The sequence below is a fragment of the Triticum urartu genome, chromosome 7 (assembly GCF_003073215.2).
Source record: "Triticum urartu cultivar G1812 chromosome 7, Tu2.1, whole genome shotgun sequence".
In the NCBI taxonomy this organism is placed as follows: domain Eukaryota; kingdom Viridiplantae; phylum Streptophyta; class Magnoliopsida; order Poales; family Poaceae; genus Triticum; species Triticum urartu.
The window spans coordinates 114,850,236-114,867,881 of NC_053028.1; the positions used below are offsets into that span (position 1 = coordinate 114,850,236).

A 17,646-nucleotide genomic window follows, 5' to 3' on the forward strand; every position below is an offset into this window, starting at 1 on the left:
TCAAAGACTATGGCATTCATTGAAGCAAGTGCCACTCTACGCGAAAACGAAAGCGCCATCAAGATTGCCAACAACCCAGTTCAGCACTCGAAGACAAAGCACATTGAAATTCGTCATCACTTCAGAGATCATGTTGTGAAGGAAGATATTGATATCATACACGTCAACACTGAAGAGCAATTGCAGATATCTTCACCAAGCCCTTGGATGAGAAGAGATTTTGCAAGTTACGGTGTGAGCTAAATATCTTGGAATCCTCAAATGTCCTGTGATCAGGCACACATCCTAACACTTATGCATTTGATGACTTAATGTGCAACACACGAAGTAAAGTATATCTTCAATCAATGAAGACATACATTCTAAGTGTGAATACATTAATGTGGAATTTGACTTCGGAGCGCCACGATAATTGTGCGCCCGTGTCTGGGTCTAATACTTCCTATACGGTGGGTAACGCCACCACAAAATTCGTCTGTTTGAAGTGTTTTACCCATGGTGTTACATTTGCTGTGTCTTCACATTTGGTTTGGCTTCAATCTCAACATGTCTTCATGATTATCTTCATTATGTTGATCGTATATATATACTAGTGTTCTGTCCTCTACAGCATTCACTTATAGCTATGTCTTCTTGTTGAATCTTTTGAACTAAGTGAATGTGATCGGACCCTAACCTCTCTATGCTTTCTATCTCAAACTCTATCTCTCCAAATCATATGCATTGTATTGAAACTGTCGAATGTGTTATCTGTGTCCTTGTTAGCAGAAGATACAGAGACAAACATTAAGTCCATTTTCAATGCTAATTCCTTCACCTGAAACCCGGAGAAGTGGGAACGACCACCCGACAATCCAGGCGTGCGTGGGAATGTGGAACAACCTCCGATATGTTGCATGATGGCCACGTGTTCTTCAGATGTGAATCGCCAGGGGCACCTGTGGAATAACGCTGTGCCGTCCTTGTCCTTATAAATACACACCTCACCACAGTCATTATCCTTTCTTCCACTCTCGCACGAACCCTAGCGCCACCGCTAGCCCTCGACGATGCCGGTGACGAAGCGCTTAGCTGCCGCGACCTCTCCGATGCCGTCTTCACGCTGGCCGCGGACATCGTCTTCTCCGCCATCGCCGTAGGTGTCCTCCGTCGCCAAGTTAGGGAACGGACGATCGAACTGCTCGGCCTCCTCTTCCACTCCGTCTAGCAGTTCCTTGTGTGGTAAATAAAACTTGCTTTTTACGGCCCTTTGATCCTATAGATTCGTCACTTTCTACCACAAGCAGTTTCTGTTCACACAAGTTGGATCCACTTCATACTGCATCTCATATTATGCCTAGTATGTTCACTTATGCTTCACAAAGTAGTAAGATTCCTCACTTGTACTGATCTGTGGATTCGTACAAATCTGGAACCAACTCCTTATCTATGAGTGAATGTCTTCGCACAATGAGGTCAATGTCTTCTAAACTGATTTATCTTCAAAATCTTCTGAGAATGCATATGACCTCTTCCCCTTCCCTCACACCTTAATGCTGTCACAGGTACATGTCCGTGGGAGAATCCCTTGGTTCTCATAGTCTGCATTCATTTGAAGAATTCTTACAGCATCATATAAATTCTCCCGAAGCCAGTTCCTATTTGTCCAGCAAGCGAAAGCCCATGAAGCCTTTGAACGTATTGAAGCCATTCAGTTTAAAGTTCATGGCTGCAGAGAAATCAGCAAGGAAGGGTGGCAGAAAGCGTCGAGGTGAAACATCAAGAGATCTGCCCGATGACCTCTCAGAACTGTACAAGCCAGATCCAGAAGAGGATTACAATCAGCGCAAGACACAAATCCAATGGATTCGACGATATTGGGCAGAACAGTGGTTCAAGTACAGGTTTGTGACAAAGGAATATGCTGAGAAGAATGCCATCAAGCGACCATGGGGAGACATCCTATACAGAAATCTTCAACCCAAGTCCAGAGATGAAGCCATTGAACAAGGCTTCTATCCCTGCATGGTCCGTGGACCACAGCCTGCGGATGCTGACACATCGTCACTGCTATGGTGTCGTGACGACAATCTGTTCAAGCGCAACTTCCAGTTTGCCCAGAATTCGGCGAAGCAGAATAAGAAGTGATTGGGACTAGACTTCAACCCTGGTCCCTCTGCTCCCCGTGCCGATGGCACCCACAAAGCTGAACCCAATCTTGTTGGGCCCTTCTACAACCTGGATGGCCTCATCACTCACATCTCAGTTCAAGGTGCCAAAGTGGACCATTCTGATGATGATGCTGATACTGATGAAGCCCCAGCTCCTACTCCAAAGCCGTAGAAGCCAAAGCAGCCTAAAGCTTCAAAGCCTGCCTCAGCACCAAAAATCTCACGGGCGAAGCCACTGGCTACTGCACCTCCTGAAGACAGTGTGCAGTCTGAAGATCCGTCATGTATCTCCAAGCCCCCGAGAGTCAAGATGCCTCTGCCACACACCAGCCAAGAACTGACTACTGCTGCTATTCTGCGCAACGATACCATTGATCTATCCAGCGATGAAGATCTTGCAGATGACGCTCTTGAGCAACTGATCAAGAGCATAGAAGAAGCAGAAATCTTCAACAATTTGGCTCCCTTTGACGTGGCAATCATCCACGACTTCATCGATGAGTGGTTTGACACGCCCAACCTCAGCTTTGAAGATCTGCAACTTCCCATTGGCCTCAGTGTCGCCTTCCATGGCGACATTGCTTCAGAGCTAGCTCTAGCTCAGCGCATCGTCGAACTAAAGCAAAAGATTGACTTTGAGAAAGCTCAGTTCAAGAAGCATATGGCCAAGCTCAGCGTGCAAGAGGTTAAGAACTTCAAGATCATGCTGCACGAGCTTAAAGAAGCCTTTCTCAAGAAGAGTGAAGAAGCTCAAGGTTCTCGTGAGCGCATGAAGAGCCTGGCTGACAAGTGTGTGCAAGCCTACAATGAGGCCGAGAAGCGCAAGGCCCTTGGGCGTCCTGGCATCGACCCCAGGATGGCTGCAAAGAAGAAGAAGAAGAAGAAGCCCGCTATGGCCGAACCCAACGCACCAAGGCAGGAAGCACATCCCACATTGTCTTCCCAACCAGCATGACTGGCTTGAAGCCAAAAGCCAGGTCTATCGCTTCAGAACTGAAGAAGACGAGGACTGCTGAGGCTGAAGCCAGAAAGAGGAAACATCCTGAAGCCTCTGCTGCTGCTCCCTCTAAGAAGAAGCGCAAGACCAAGAAGGATCGGGCTGCTCCCACAGAGCCCTTAATTGTTGAACCTATCTCCATGGTTCGCCCTGCCGCTGAACATCAAGAGCGCCAACTGACTGTCCATGAGCCTGCTTTCACAGAGGCTCATGAAGCTGAAGACATTCCAGCAGCTGATCCCACCACAGCTGAAGACATTGGTCACCATGACCATGTTGAAGATGATGTAGTTCTTCCTTAGATCGAGCACCAACATGTATCATCGCATGTGCTTACGCACAGCGAACTCATCAGCATTGGTCGTCCTCTGACGCCAATTGCTCAGGATGCATCATGGGCTGATCACCCACAACAACGAGTCACACCACCTCGGCAAGAAGAAGAAGAAGATGACTTTGAGACCCAGCCAACTCCATCTCCAAAGGCGTCGCCAGCGTTACGCAGGCTTCGCAAAGGACCAAGGTCTCAAGTCACCGAGTCCGAGGCTAAAACTGCTGAAGACATTTCGGCTGCATCAGCCGATGACACCCAAGAAGAAGAACATGTCCCTACTCCTCCAACTACTGAAGAAGCTGTTCTCGAGGAGAAAGTGTCTGTGCCCGACCCTCCAGCTCATCAAGTGGAGGTAGAAAATCTTGAGGCTGCCACCACCAACACCAATGAAGCCACTGACGCTGTCATGGCTGAAGCAAATGTGGAGCCTACACCAACCCAAGAGCCAGAAGTCAGCGAAGCCAATGATGCTACTGCTTCTGTTCCTGCGCCTGCTGCTTGTCCTCAGTTTGACTATCATATTGAGCATAGGCCTCAGGTACAGAAGCCAATGCCAAGGTTGCCCAGGTTTCCAGGTCCTGCATCAGCACCTGGATCCTTCAATGTCAACGGCTTCAAAGTAGACAACACCTTCGTCAATAGCTCCAAGAACCCCTACTCAAGGGAAGGAATATCTTCTGATCGGTTCTGGAGCTATCCGCAGCGAAACTATTACTCCTGCATTCTGTACAATCAAGGTCGCATCTTCCCACATATGTGTCTTGACACCGAAGCAATAGCTGGTCTGCCCTGTTTGGAAGAAGCTCTGGATTGCTTCAAAGTGGTTGGATTGTTGCCTTTCGTCACCGACCAAGAGCACTGGAACGAAGAGTTGCTTCTCCAATTTTATGCCACACTTCACATACATGGTTACAACAGAGATCCGAAGACTTGGGTCCTTGAGTGGATGACAGGAAATGTTCATCACGAAGCCAAAGCCTTTGATATCATTGAGCTCACTGGTCTGCCCACTCCTGGAGATCTCTATGAACCTGGCTGTCAGCTTCACAGTGAAGCTATGGAGAGCATCTTTCAGAAGCCTGAACCAAACATGAGTCAGATCCTCAGTATGATGAAGCCTTTGCCACAAGACGCTGCATATCCTAAGGAGTTCTTTGTTGAAGACCTGAAGTAGCTGCCAAGGACTTTCTATCACATTATACGGCGAACTCTCTGGCCATCAAAGGACATTCTCCACATGCAAAGCTGGAAGGTGCAATGGAGACTTTGGTCTTCTATATTCTTCATGGAAAATGCTTCAATGCACAAGACTTCTTCATCCGCCAACTTGCTGCATCCGGATCTGATCTTTTTGTCTTGAAGTTCTACGCTCCATGGATAATGCGGCTGATTAAACTCCACTCAGCTCTCTCATATCAGCCATCTGCTCGCAATCATCGGATCTTTCTGCCTGATGTGGATATGTCCGTTGAAGCCATTTATCCAGAGCCTGCCAAGGAACCTCTTAGTCTTCAGAATGCGGAGCATCAAAGTTTCACTCAGAACATTGAAGGAGTTAAAGCAGTCACTCGTGTTTATCCTCTGGCTGGTACTACACGTGCACCTCATCGTGCCCTTACTGAAGCCACTGAGAGCACTATTGCCCAACGACCCAAGAAGCGATCTTGTGTTCTCAATGACCGAGAGCTTCTGGTTGCTCTTCATCAGAAACAGGATAGGCATCATGACTGGCCGAAGCGCCAAATGCACAGCCTCTTGGTGGATGTCAACCGCATTCGCAATCTTGCCACCAAGAATGCCTTTGTTGCCCATGAAACCTGTCGGCATACATGGAAAGGGCTGACGCTTATGTGTTCTGAGGATGATCTGCAAGAGGATGGCTTCTCTGAACGTTTCAAGTTTGACTCCACACCTCCCCGAAGGACTGTGCTGCGACGAACTCCATCTCTTGAAGACTCTGAGTTCTCTTCCTCTGCGGCAACTGTGAATGCCAGAGTGATCGAGGATGAAGATTATTCCACTTCACCGTCCCCTACTTCTGCACGCCTCGACACTGCTCCAAGTTCTTCTGCACCGCCAAACACCACCGACGACCTTGCTGCTTCACCTACTCTTCATGGGAACGAGTAGATGCTCTATGTCTTCAAACCTTTTTGGTCCTCACTGACAAAAGGGGGAGAAGCATATGAGTTTGATAGTCTTCAAGCGGGTCCATATGGGCGGTTACTTTATGTTTTGCCTAGTGTTTACAACTCTCGTTTTGATACATTTGGTTCTTTGAGTTGTAACACTTAAACTCGATGGTCGTCTGCTACTTATTTGCTATTTTGATGCGATGATAAATTCCGCATGTGCGACGATAAATTCCGCACTTAGATCATTTTGCAGACGTCCATTTTTCATTATGCATGTCATTATCTTCACATACCTTTTCATGCATGATGAATTGTCATCATAAGTTGAAGAGGATCTCCACAAGTACAACCTGCCATGTGCATTTGCATTCCAAAAGCAAATTACTTATATGCACATCTTCAGGGGGAGCCCTTGCAACTTATGAAGACAATTCCTTATCCTTTACAATTTCACATATTATATTCCCCGTTGAAAACTTCAACTAGTTTGTCATCAATCACCAAAAAGGGGGAGATTGTAAGTGCATCTAGTGCCACCCCTAGTTGGTTTTGGAGTATTGACGACAAACCTAGTTGAGGGACTAATGTGTTTGTGAGAATTGCAGGATAACACAGGTAGAAGTCCCTCATTGATTCGGTTTTCCTACCAGAGATGACCCCTAAAAATGTATGAAGACATTGAAGTCAAAGGTGGTATGAAGACATTTCACTGAAGACTATGACAAGAGAAGACATCGCATGAAGATGAGCTCGAAGACTTAGATCTTTCGTAGTTCTTTCTTCTTTGTTGAGTCATAGGAACCACCGTACTGTTAAGTGGGGTCCAAGAGAAACCAGTCAGAATGATGAAGTGATGCTTAACCAAAATCCTATGTCTTCGAGTGAAGACTATGAGAGCGAATCTTTCAGAGTTGGACAAGTCAGCTTTGCTTGTAGCCCAAGTAAAGTTGCCTGTGTGTTTGAAATCTGACCGTTGGAACACGTGTCAGTTCCTTAGTGACCCAGGGTCATTTCGGACAAATCAGGTCGGGTTGCCTAGTGGCTATAAATAGCCCACCCCCTACAACCATAAAGGTTGGCTGCTCAGAGTTAAAGTCGGCTTTTGTCGTTTGAGAGCAACCCACCTCGAAGCCTTTGAGAGAGAATTCCTTGAGAGGATAAAGCCCTAACCACCCAGAGCCAAAGAGTGTTAGGCATCACTTAAGTCTTCTTGTCTGTGTGATCTGAAGACTTATTACACTGAGGACTGTGAATCCTCCAGCCGGTTAGGCGTCGCGTTCTGAGCATCCAAGAGTCATTGTGGATCGCCGGTGAACGAAGTCTGTGAAGGTTTGGAAGTCTACCTTGAAGACTTACCAGAGTGATTGGGCGAGGACTGGGTGTCCTTAGCTCAAGGGAATAAGGTGAAGACGAGGTCTTCTGAGTTGAATCTCAGCCTCCCTAACCAGACGTACAGTTGTCACAGCAACTGGAACTGTCCAACAAATCATTGTCTTCAACGAGTCACTGGTTTCATCCTTCCCTTCCCTTTACTTACTGTTGGTTCTTGTGAAGTAATTGTACGATAGCATCACCATTCGACTTCACTAAGTGATTACATGTACTGATTGGCTTCTCAACATCTTCCTACCTGATCCTTACTGCCTAGCTGCTATTTGTCATTGTGCTTTCACTTCATTAAATACATGACTATGGTTTTCCTAGTGTAGTCTACCTTCCGCTGCATGATAATAGGTTTGTTTCTATCATTTGTCTTCGAAACTCACATGTTTTGAAGACTTTCATAAAAATCGCCTATTCACCCCCCCCCCTCTAGTCGATCACTAGCACTTTCAAATCTCATAAATTTGAAGTTAATATCTCTCAATCGTAAAAATAACATGCATCGGGTTGTCAATTGATTTCCGGATGCATCCACTATCAATCTCACGAAATGCAGGTTAATATCTTGCAAAAAGCAGGCATTTCATAATGTTAGCAAATAAAGTTTTCAAAACACTATATATACAACCACAAAATCATAAGAGAATGAGCGTATACAATCTACAAGGTAATGTAGCAATTTAGAGGTTGGTTACTTACTTCAGTAATAAAACAGGTTCAAGGTAGTAACAAGGATTCTTCTAATGCATTAATAAACAAATGTTCTGCACTGAAGACAAGATAAACAATTCCCAAAGTGCATCAGAGCATCACAGAACATTACTGGCAAGATAAATGCACGACGATACACTCGACTCATTTAATTTATATAATTAAATTATCAATAAATTAGTCACCAAACTGCTAGATGAACCGGAACAGAGCCAACATATATCATCCTAGACAAACGCAGTATCAACCATTTACCTTGGTACTTTAGGGACCGATAGGAGGATGCATGTAGAAGCGCTTCTTGCCTGCGAATCCACAGTCAAATAGAGAAATTGGAACCCATTCCCATCACCAACTGATAAAGAAAGCACGTAAGAAAATTGATATCGGGCCAACTTGGATCTTCGATGATTGTCCTCCGGTATGGAGAATTTAGGAGGGTGGGTGCAGGGAGTGGCCTTGTGGATGATGGATGGAGGCGCGGAGGGATGTGGTCGCCGGAAGGTCGAAAGCGGAGAGGGTCGGGCATGTTAGGCGGAGCCGGTGGTGCGCGACAACCAGAGGCGGCCCAATCTTGGGCGGCGAACCGATGATAGCCTCGGCCCATCTCTCGACGCGGCGAAGATAGAGAGGGCGGCGCTGCCGGTGCTCGAGGCCGCCGCTCGGCACCATCTACATCGAGGGGAAAGAGAGGCGAGAAAGCGATGATGCTGGGCTAGGGATTACAGAGGAGGGTGGGGGAGTGCGATTTGAATGGATGGTTCTGCCTACCGTTTTCTTGTACGTGGCGGTGGAGACAGCGGTGTCCAGCCATGCAGGCGAGGCATGGGTCGAGACGGGCACACAGCGAGGCGCAGTAGTAGAGGCGGGGGCGATTTTTTGCTACTGAGATGCAGGGTGTGGGATTGGTCATTCATGTTCTCTTTTCCTTTTTAACGGGAGATGCGTGCGAGTTTTTCACAAGGGGAGAGATGCAACCGCGTACAGATTCCATAATAAATTAATTAGGTTCATAACGGGATTTGTTTACAATGCGTTAAGATTTACGTGTTAGTTTTCTTAATAAAGAAATGCACGGATGTAGAGATCGATTGATTCGGGTAAGGAAAGATAGATTCGTGATCTTTTGTACGTTAGGAAATTACTGGTTTGCAAGGAAAGAGTTGAGAGAAAAAGAACCAATGCGACCACGTACAGATTCCATAATAAATTAATTAGGTCCATAACGGGATTTGTTTACAATGCGTTAAGATTTATGTGTTAGTTTTCTTAATAAAGAAATGCACTGATGTAGGGAGCGATTGATTCGGGTAAGGAAAGATAGATTCGTGATCTTTTGTATGTTAGGAAATTACTGGTTTGCAAGGAAAGAGTGGAGAGAAAAAGAACAAGTACGAGGGGGTGGTGGGAGGTGGGACGAAGAAAAACCAAACGAAATTGGGAGGTGGGAGGGGGGCGAGTAAAAAACTGATGAAAAAAACCAACGAAATTAGGAGGTGGGAGGGAGGACGAAAAAACCAGGAGAGGTGGGACGAAAATAAACCCGGAACGGAGACTACCAACTCAGACATTAGGAGTAGAGATTAGCATTTGTCAACAACTTTAAAAAAGGGAAAATTGTTTCAAACATTTGCGTATTTTTGAAAAAACACAAACATTTCTATAAACCATCGAGCATTTTTTGAAAAATGTGAACCTAATTTGTTAATTTTGAACATTTTTTGAAAACCCCAAACAATTTTTGGAAAACGTAGACTTTTTAAAACTCCAAACACTTTTTGAAACAAAATAATAATAATATTTTGAAAAAACAAAAAAGGAAAAAAAGGAAAGGAAAGCTAGTGAATAAAAAGCAAAAAAGCAAAAAACAAGGAAAATCAAAGAAGAAAAAACAAAAACGGATCCTAGCTACTTGGGCTGACCCATCTGCAATTTGCTTGCTTCTCGTCTTGTGAGAAACAACATCATTTTGCCGTAATGAGTGGAGAATAGGAGATTCGAGGGGTGGGCTTGCAACCGAGACGACAACAACATCTATGGGCCCATTTGCGAGTTGATGGTCTTGTAATGGGATTGGAAAGGAGTACATGGGAAGTTGTGAGTCGAGGCGTGTGCTTGCAACTGGGAAGACAACAACATCTATGGGCCCAATTGCGAGTCGAGGGATGGACTTGCAAGTGAGAAAATACTTACTATGGGCCCAATTGTGAGTCGAGTGGAACTAGCAACTGGGACAAGGACAAGTACAAGCCCAGTTGCAAGCTGATGGGGAACTTGCAACTCGAATAAGGACAAGTACGGGCCCAGTTGCGAGTTGAGTATGGACTTGCAACTGGGATAATAAAACGTCGGGCTGCAGTTGTGAGTTGAGGGTAGGATTCCAACTGGGACAAAAAGGTCGGATCCTAGTTACGAGTCGTGGTTGGACTTGCAATTGGGACAAAAAAGTCAGGACCCAGTTGCGAGTTGAAAATGGACTTGCAACCGGGACAAAAAGAAGGTCCAACCCCAGTTGCGAGTCGGGGGGGGGAGGGGGTTTGGAACTGAGACAAAAAAATGATTGGGCCCCGGTTGCAGTCGAGTGTGGACTTGCAACTGGAACAAAGGTCAGGCCCCTGTTGCGAGTCGAGGGTGGACTTGCAACTGGGACAAAAAATATCGAGGCCCAGTTGCGAGTTAAGGGCGGATTTGCAACTCGGGCAAAAAAAAGTTGCGCCCAGTTGCGAGTCGAGGGTGGACTTGCAAGTAGGACAAAAAAGTGTTGGGCCCGAGTTGCGAGTCGAGTGTGGACTTGCAACTAGAAAAAAGGTCGGGTCCTAGTTCCGAGTCGAGGGTGGACTTGTAACTAGGACAAAAAAGGGCGAGGCCCAGTTGTGAGTTAAGGGTGGACTTGCAACTGGAACAAAAAAATGGTGCGCCTAGTTGCGAGTCGAGGGTAGACTTGCAATTAGGACAACAAAAGTGTTGGGTCCGAGTTGTGAGTCGAGGGTGGACTCGCAATTGAGGCAAAAAAAGTTTCGGCATTAGTTGCGAGTCAAGGGTGGACTTGCAAGTGGGACAAAAAAGGTTGGACTCATTTGCGAGTCGATGGTAGACTTGCAACTAGGACAAAAATGTCGACCCTAGTTGTGAGTCGAGATTGGACTATTATCTGGAGGGAAAAGGTCGGGTCCTAGTTCCGAGTCAAGGGTGGACTTGTAACTAGGACAAAAAAAGGTCAAGGCCCAGTTGTGAGTTAAGGGTGGATTTGCAACTGGGACAAAAAATGTTGCGCCTAGTTGCGAGTCGAGGATAGACTTGCAATTAGGACAAAAAAAGTGATGGACCCAAGTTGCGAGTCGAGGGTGGACTCGTAATTGAGGCAAAAAAAGTTTCGGCCTTAGTTACGAGTCAATGGTGGACTTGCAAGTGGGTCAAAAAAGGTTGAACCCAATTGCGAGTCCGTGGTAGACTTGTAACTAGGAAAAAAATGATGACCCTAGTTGTGAGTCGATATTGGACTATTATCTGGAGGGAAAAAGTCGGGTCCTAGTTAGCAGTCGATGATGGACTTGCAATTGGAACAAAAAAAATCGGCCCCAGTTGCTATTCAAGGGTGGGCTTGCAATTGGGACTAAAAATTATCGAGCTAGGGTTGGGAGTAAAGAGTGAACTTGCAACGACAAAAAAGGTTGGGTCCAGTTGCAAGTCAAGGGTGAACTTGTAACTGGGACAAAATAAAATTTGGGCCTCAGTTCTGAATCAAGGGTGGACTTGCAGCTAGAACAAAAAAAATTAGACCCTAGTTGCGAGTCAAGGATGGACTTGCAACTGACAAGAAAATGTCGGGGCTTAGATGCGAGTAAAGGGTGAGATTGTGACTGGGACAAAAGAAGATCAGACCCTAGTTACAAGTTGAGAGTGGAATTGCAATTGAAAAGATAGCCCATGTTTAGTGATGGATAGCCAACTAATAGCGATGGAATTTTTTTAATGAAATAAAAAAAAGATAAAAGTAAAATAAAAAAGTTGATGAATTTAGAAACTTTACAAATTTCAAGCAAATAAATGAAAAAGGAAGAAAAGGGAAAAAGAAACAAAATAAAATAAAAAAATTTACTTTTGGCCGCAGCCCGCGTTGAGGCGGCGCACAAGGGTTATGGAAAAAGAAATAACAGCCTAAATGCCATGACGGGCCCCCCTCGCGCGAGCTAGCGGCGTGTACATGAACAAAACCAAACGACAAAAAAGGACCAAAGAATGTAAATCTTGATGCTTAAATCATGTGGTTAGAAATTTAGATATGAGGTAACCCTTTCACGTCTAGATGTGAAAATAGTAAATCTATTACATCTAGAAACAACGCAGCGATATGGGCCGACAACACGCCACGATAATGGGTCGACAACAATGAAGCCAATCATGCCAACAATAAGGATGCATGACAAAATACAAATAGTGAGGTGGAAATCGAGTGCTTGCACAAAAATTACAAAAAATTAATCAAACGGCGACAAACATAGATGAGACATAGTTTCTTTAAAAATCTATTCATGAATTCAAAAGGTGTTCATAAACTTTATTTTTTTACAAAAATTACAAAATATTTAAAAAGTTGTATTCATGAATTTGAAAGAAAAGAAAATTAATAATGGACAAAATGAAAGAGGAAGAAAGAAATAAAAAACAAGCACCAAAAGAAAAATTCAATAGAAAAAATGGAGAAAAGAAAGAACACTACAAAGAACAAAATACGTTGCAAATACTATTTAGAAACAAAAACACATTAAAATGTATAGAAAACACAAAGACACTCAAAACAAAATTAAAAACAAAAAAATTCGAGGTCATAACTGAACTACACAAATTCATTTGTATGATGCAAAATTTACTGTGTACTCTCTTTTCTATCTAGGATTTTTATCATTTATGCCACTAATTGTGTCTCACTACTCAGTTTTGCCATTAAATATTACAACTACTCAATAATGCCATTGTTCCGTGAGATGCTTGCTCAAAAATGCCATTAGATATCTAAAAAATGTCATCGTTTTATTAGATATTTGCTCAGAAATGCCATTAGACATTGTTACTGTCAGATCAAACTCGTTGACCATGTTATATAACGAAAATTTCCCTATACCCACATCCTAATTCTCTCTAACTCACAATGATAAGTATGGACCCCACTTGTCAAGAGTAAGCAAGCGAATAATTTTAGAGAAAAATAAAAACGCTATTGGGATCAAGTGGGACCTATACTTTATTGCAATGAGATAGAGGAAGAGCTGACGTGTTGACATCATACAGCGCACGAATTCTAAAGACAATAATCCAACGACAAGGGATTTAGATGTGAGGAATAGAAAATCTGTTCTAACTATGACTCGTGTCCGTCGGGTTTAGCATCGAGGGTCAGGGTTGAGGGCTAGTGAGATGTCCATATTTCTTTTCTTTGCTCCTTATATTATTTGGCGGCTCGTCCTGGACGCAGGAACAAAACCTAACGAAAGAAGATGGGAGTAAGGTCGAAGAGGAGAGCCAGAGCCCCAGCGACCGATCCGCCGTCCCGCCGCCGCAGGAAGGACGTGCAGCATGTGCATGGTCTTCCTTGGGAGTCGGAGTGGAGGGACTGGGCGGAGCTGCCCCGCGACGTCCTGTGGTTCATCCTGAGCCTGTCCCGCAGCATCCTCCGCGGCGCGGCGCGTGCGCCTCGTGGCGGCGGCTGGCCGTCGACTGCGCAGACCTCGCTGCTGACGAGGCCTCGGACTCCGACGCGGACTCAGACTCAGACTCAGACCCATCAGCAGGGCGGAAGGCGATGGCATGTGCCGCCGTGCGGCGCAGCGCCGGCCGCTGCGAGTCCTTCCGCGGCCCCGTCGACGGCAATTTCCTGCTCTACCTCGCCGAGTGGTATGCATCCGACGCGTCGATCGGTCCATCTGGTCACACGTACACCTCCCCTGACCTGCGTATCTTGATAACTGCAGGGCGCCATCGCTGCGGACCCTCCACGTGACGTGCCGGTACGACATGCGCAGCGAGAGCTTCATCTCGATGGTAGCGAAAAGGCTCCCTCTGCTGGAGCAGCTGGTGCTTTCCGGTGGCCTGATCGAGCCAGCCTCGTTGGCCGCTCTCGTCGACCACTGGCCACGACTCCGGCTGCTCCACGCCCGCGGCTGTCACACCAAGAGGTCAATTGGCAAAACGCTGCGAAGGAGGCTGGAGAATAGGATCAAGGATCTCCGGCTGCCACACCAACTAGGGTATATGCTGAGCGTAAGGGCGATTCCATATCCATAGTACTCGGACAGTCAGACTGGATGTTTTCGCCGGTCAGTCAGGCCCTGAACTGCATTCATTAACATTTCGACACCTGACTGAAATTCAGTTAACTCAAGCCCTACTTACGGGTTCAGCGACGAGGCCACCGATTGATTTTCGATCGAGCAGCTACCTCTTGCTTTCGAACGATGCCACGTACGTTCCAGCAGCTGCTTCGCCGTTCCCAGCAATTTGTTTTGAGAAAAGTATACTTTTCATCCCTCAACTTTTGGTGAAGTCTAAATTTGGTCTCTTAACTCTGAAACCAGACAACTTGCACCCCCAACTAACGAAACCGGACAAGGTTTGTCCCTGGTCTCGATTTTGACCGGTTTTGGTGCTGACTGACCCCGGTTTTGACCCGTGCTTACTAAAATTCGCGTAATTTTTTCATATCCGTGAACTTTTTGAAATGCACATACTCTTTTCAAATCCACATAGTTTTTTCAAGGTCGTGCAATTTTTCAAAAATAAACATACCTTTTTCAAATCCGTGAACTATTTTAAAATTTGTGTACTTTATTCAAATCTATGATTTTTTTTAATTTGCGTAATTTTCTCAAATCAGTGTATTCAAGTTCGTGTAATTTTATCGAATCCAGGTATCTTTTTTCAAATCCATGAACTGTTTTTGAAATTCACGTACTTGTTTCAAACCCGCGTTCTTTTTTTTCAAATCCATGTACTTTTTAAAGCTCGTGTATTTTTTTTTCAAATCCGTGTTCTTTTTTCAATACATAAACTTTGTATGAAATTTACATACTCGTTTCAAGTTGACATAATTTTTCAAATCCACACATTTGTTTTCTAATTCGCGTAAAAGATATTCAATTCCGCATATGTTTTCAAGTTCACATAAAATTTTCAAATCCAAAAAATATACATGAATATGAATAATTATGTCAATTTTTAAAGATTACATGAATTTGAAGAAAACAACATGAACTTTAAAGAAGTACCCAGATTTTAAAAAAAGTACGTGAACTTGAAAAAAGTACGCAGATTTGGAAAAAGTACACAAATTCTTAAAAAGTTCACGTATTTGAAAAAAGTACCTGAATTTGAAAACATTAAGCGGGCTTGGAAAAGGTACGCAAATTTGAGTCGGCACGGTCAAAACCGGGTTGGGACGGCACCAAAACCAGTCAAAACCGTGACCGGGGATGAATATTGGCCGGTTTCGGTTTTAAAGTTGAGGGACCAAATCTAGACTTCGTCAAGAATTGAGGGATGAAAAGTATACTTTTCTCATTTGTTTTTCCTTCGGATTGTCAGGCTGCATCCTGCATGGGGAACTCTCAAAAGACTTAGCTGCTCAAATATTTGAGAAGAAATATCGGCCGCCTCTTCAGAGCCTCCACGACTTGGCAGATTGGTGTAGGACACGCCTGCCGGTTTTGGACAGACCACTGGATCGACGGATGATCAGCGGCCGAGATTGCCCCGCTCGTCTATGCGCTCGTCCCGCGACGCCTGCGGAAAGAGCGCAACGTGCGCGACGGTCTATACCTGCATTCTTGGGTCCAGGACATCCGTGGTGCACTTGGGCCGGCAGCCATGGTGCAATATGTCGATCGAGCTCTGGCGTAGAGTGCGCTACACCCACCTCTCCTCCGAGACAGACGTGCTTAGATGGCGATGGACTTCCTCTGCCACATACTTGGCAAGCTCCTGCTATAAGGCACTATTCATCGGTGCTTGTGAAGACCCACATTGGCGCCTCACGTGGCGACCTTGGGCACCCCTTCGCGTCAAGTTCTTCCTATTGCTGGCCATGCAAGACCTTTGTTGGACCGCGGAGCGGCTAGCACGCCGCGGCCTACCACACGAGGACGCTTGTGCACTATGTGATCAAGAGGAGGAGACCATGCATCACCTCCTCGCAGGCTGCCCATTCTCTTGCCAGGTTTGGCACGAGATCCTCGGTTGGGCTCATGCAATGATCAGCCTCCGCAACCCCGACACACCATTTTAGACCTGGTGGAGCTCCTCCCTTGACCATGCGCCGGCCTCCATGCGAAAGGGCCTGTCCTCCCTCATTATCCTGACAGCATGGTGGCTCTGGAAGCACTGCAACGCATGCATCTTTGACGGAGGTAGGCCATCGATCACCCTCATCTCCAATACCATCAAGGACGAGGCGCGCCTCTGGGCCAAGGCGGGCGTCATTGGGTTACAAAACATCATCCCTGGCGCGTAGTTTCCTATTTCTGTATTGGGGCTGAGCATACCTCCTGTTCTAATCTGCTCCCATGCTTGTACACCATGCCTAGAGCGTACATTGCTTTGTAAGCGTTGTAACCTCATGCTTGTACTCTCCTTCTATCAATGAAAAGATACGCATCTTGCGTATTCGCGAAAAAAATATCGGCCGCCTCTTAATTTTGAGCAGCCGAAATCACTTCTTAGCAAAAGATTCCATCGCCCTGCTCGGCCGCCTCCACGCGTCGGCACCACCTCCATGCCTTTGACGGCTACCATACACGCCCGCCGACACCCGCAACCCTTGCCCCACTTTGATTCGCTCGCCGCCCATAGTTGTCGCCTGAATCGATGCATCTAGCCGCCGCGAGCTCATCGACGAGGAGAGCCACGGCGAAGCCGCTTTTTCTCTATAACGAGTCTGTGTAGCCACCCTGACCACCTGCACCGCCTCCAGACCTTTGATTTGGGTCGCCACTGTGCCATCATGGTCCATGTGGCAGCTATGGCTGCAACCGCCGAAGTACCGCGGCGAGTGGCAGCGTCCGTCGGGCACTTGGGCGGCAAAGATCCGAAACCTGGACAAGCGGAGAAGAGATGTCTCAGCGCATTTACCACCGCGGAGGTGACGACGCATGCATACTATGTGATGGCGGCCCGCTACTTCGGCAATCAAGCTAAGGTTAACTTCCCCTTGGGAACCCACTCCCCCGGCTTCATCGAGCCTCCTGTTAGATTTGTCTCCTGCACCGACGAGAAGGAGCACCGCAGGGCTATGAACCAGCTCGAGCCCGAGCACCTCCATGTAGCCTTGATAGCCATGTTCATCTTGAAGAACCCATAGGTTGTCGTCGAGAATGAAGCTTGTTTCAAGTCCAAGGATAATAATTTTGGTAGTTTACTAATATTGATGGATGGCTAGATATAGGTTTTCAATGGATATCACCAAGAATCCCGCAATTTATAAAATAGATCAAAGATCTATGTTTTTTGTACTTAAAATTGGACTTCTGAACTTGAGGGTTGAATTATCCTTATTTCAAAATTAAGGTTAATTGAACATCATGATGCACAATCAATTTTTAATTACTATACAAAGAAAACGGGTCTGTTACACCACACCACATCTGAATCCGAGATAATCCAATGTTTGAGTTTGCATCCTCACCACATCCATCCCGCTTCCGAATAAAAAAATGAGATATGATACAATATGATAATTACCGTTTCAAATTCGATTCTACTTAACCCCCACTAGTGTCATGGTCTCGGTGTCGTCGTCCGTTATCCACGCCATAATTTTGCACTTTTTCGTTTTGTTTTGCGAAATACTTTCGATCTATTCATCTTCAATCATAAATGTCATGGACGACGCTCACTTTCACCGCCATCTGGTTGGAGCTCATGGGGTTCACGCACTAGGGGACTAAC

The 17,646-nt window shown here is 45.7% G+C and overlaps 1 pseudogene; it reads left to right on the plus strand.

The window, feature by feature from the left end:
- The first annotated feature begins 13,205 nt into the window (after positions 1–13,205).
- On the plus strand, positions 13,206–14,127 carry LOC125518510 (annotated as a pseudogene).
- Positions 14,128–17,646: the final 3,519 nt, after the last annotated feature.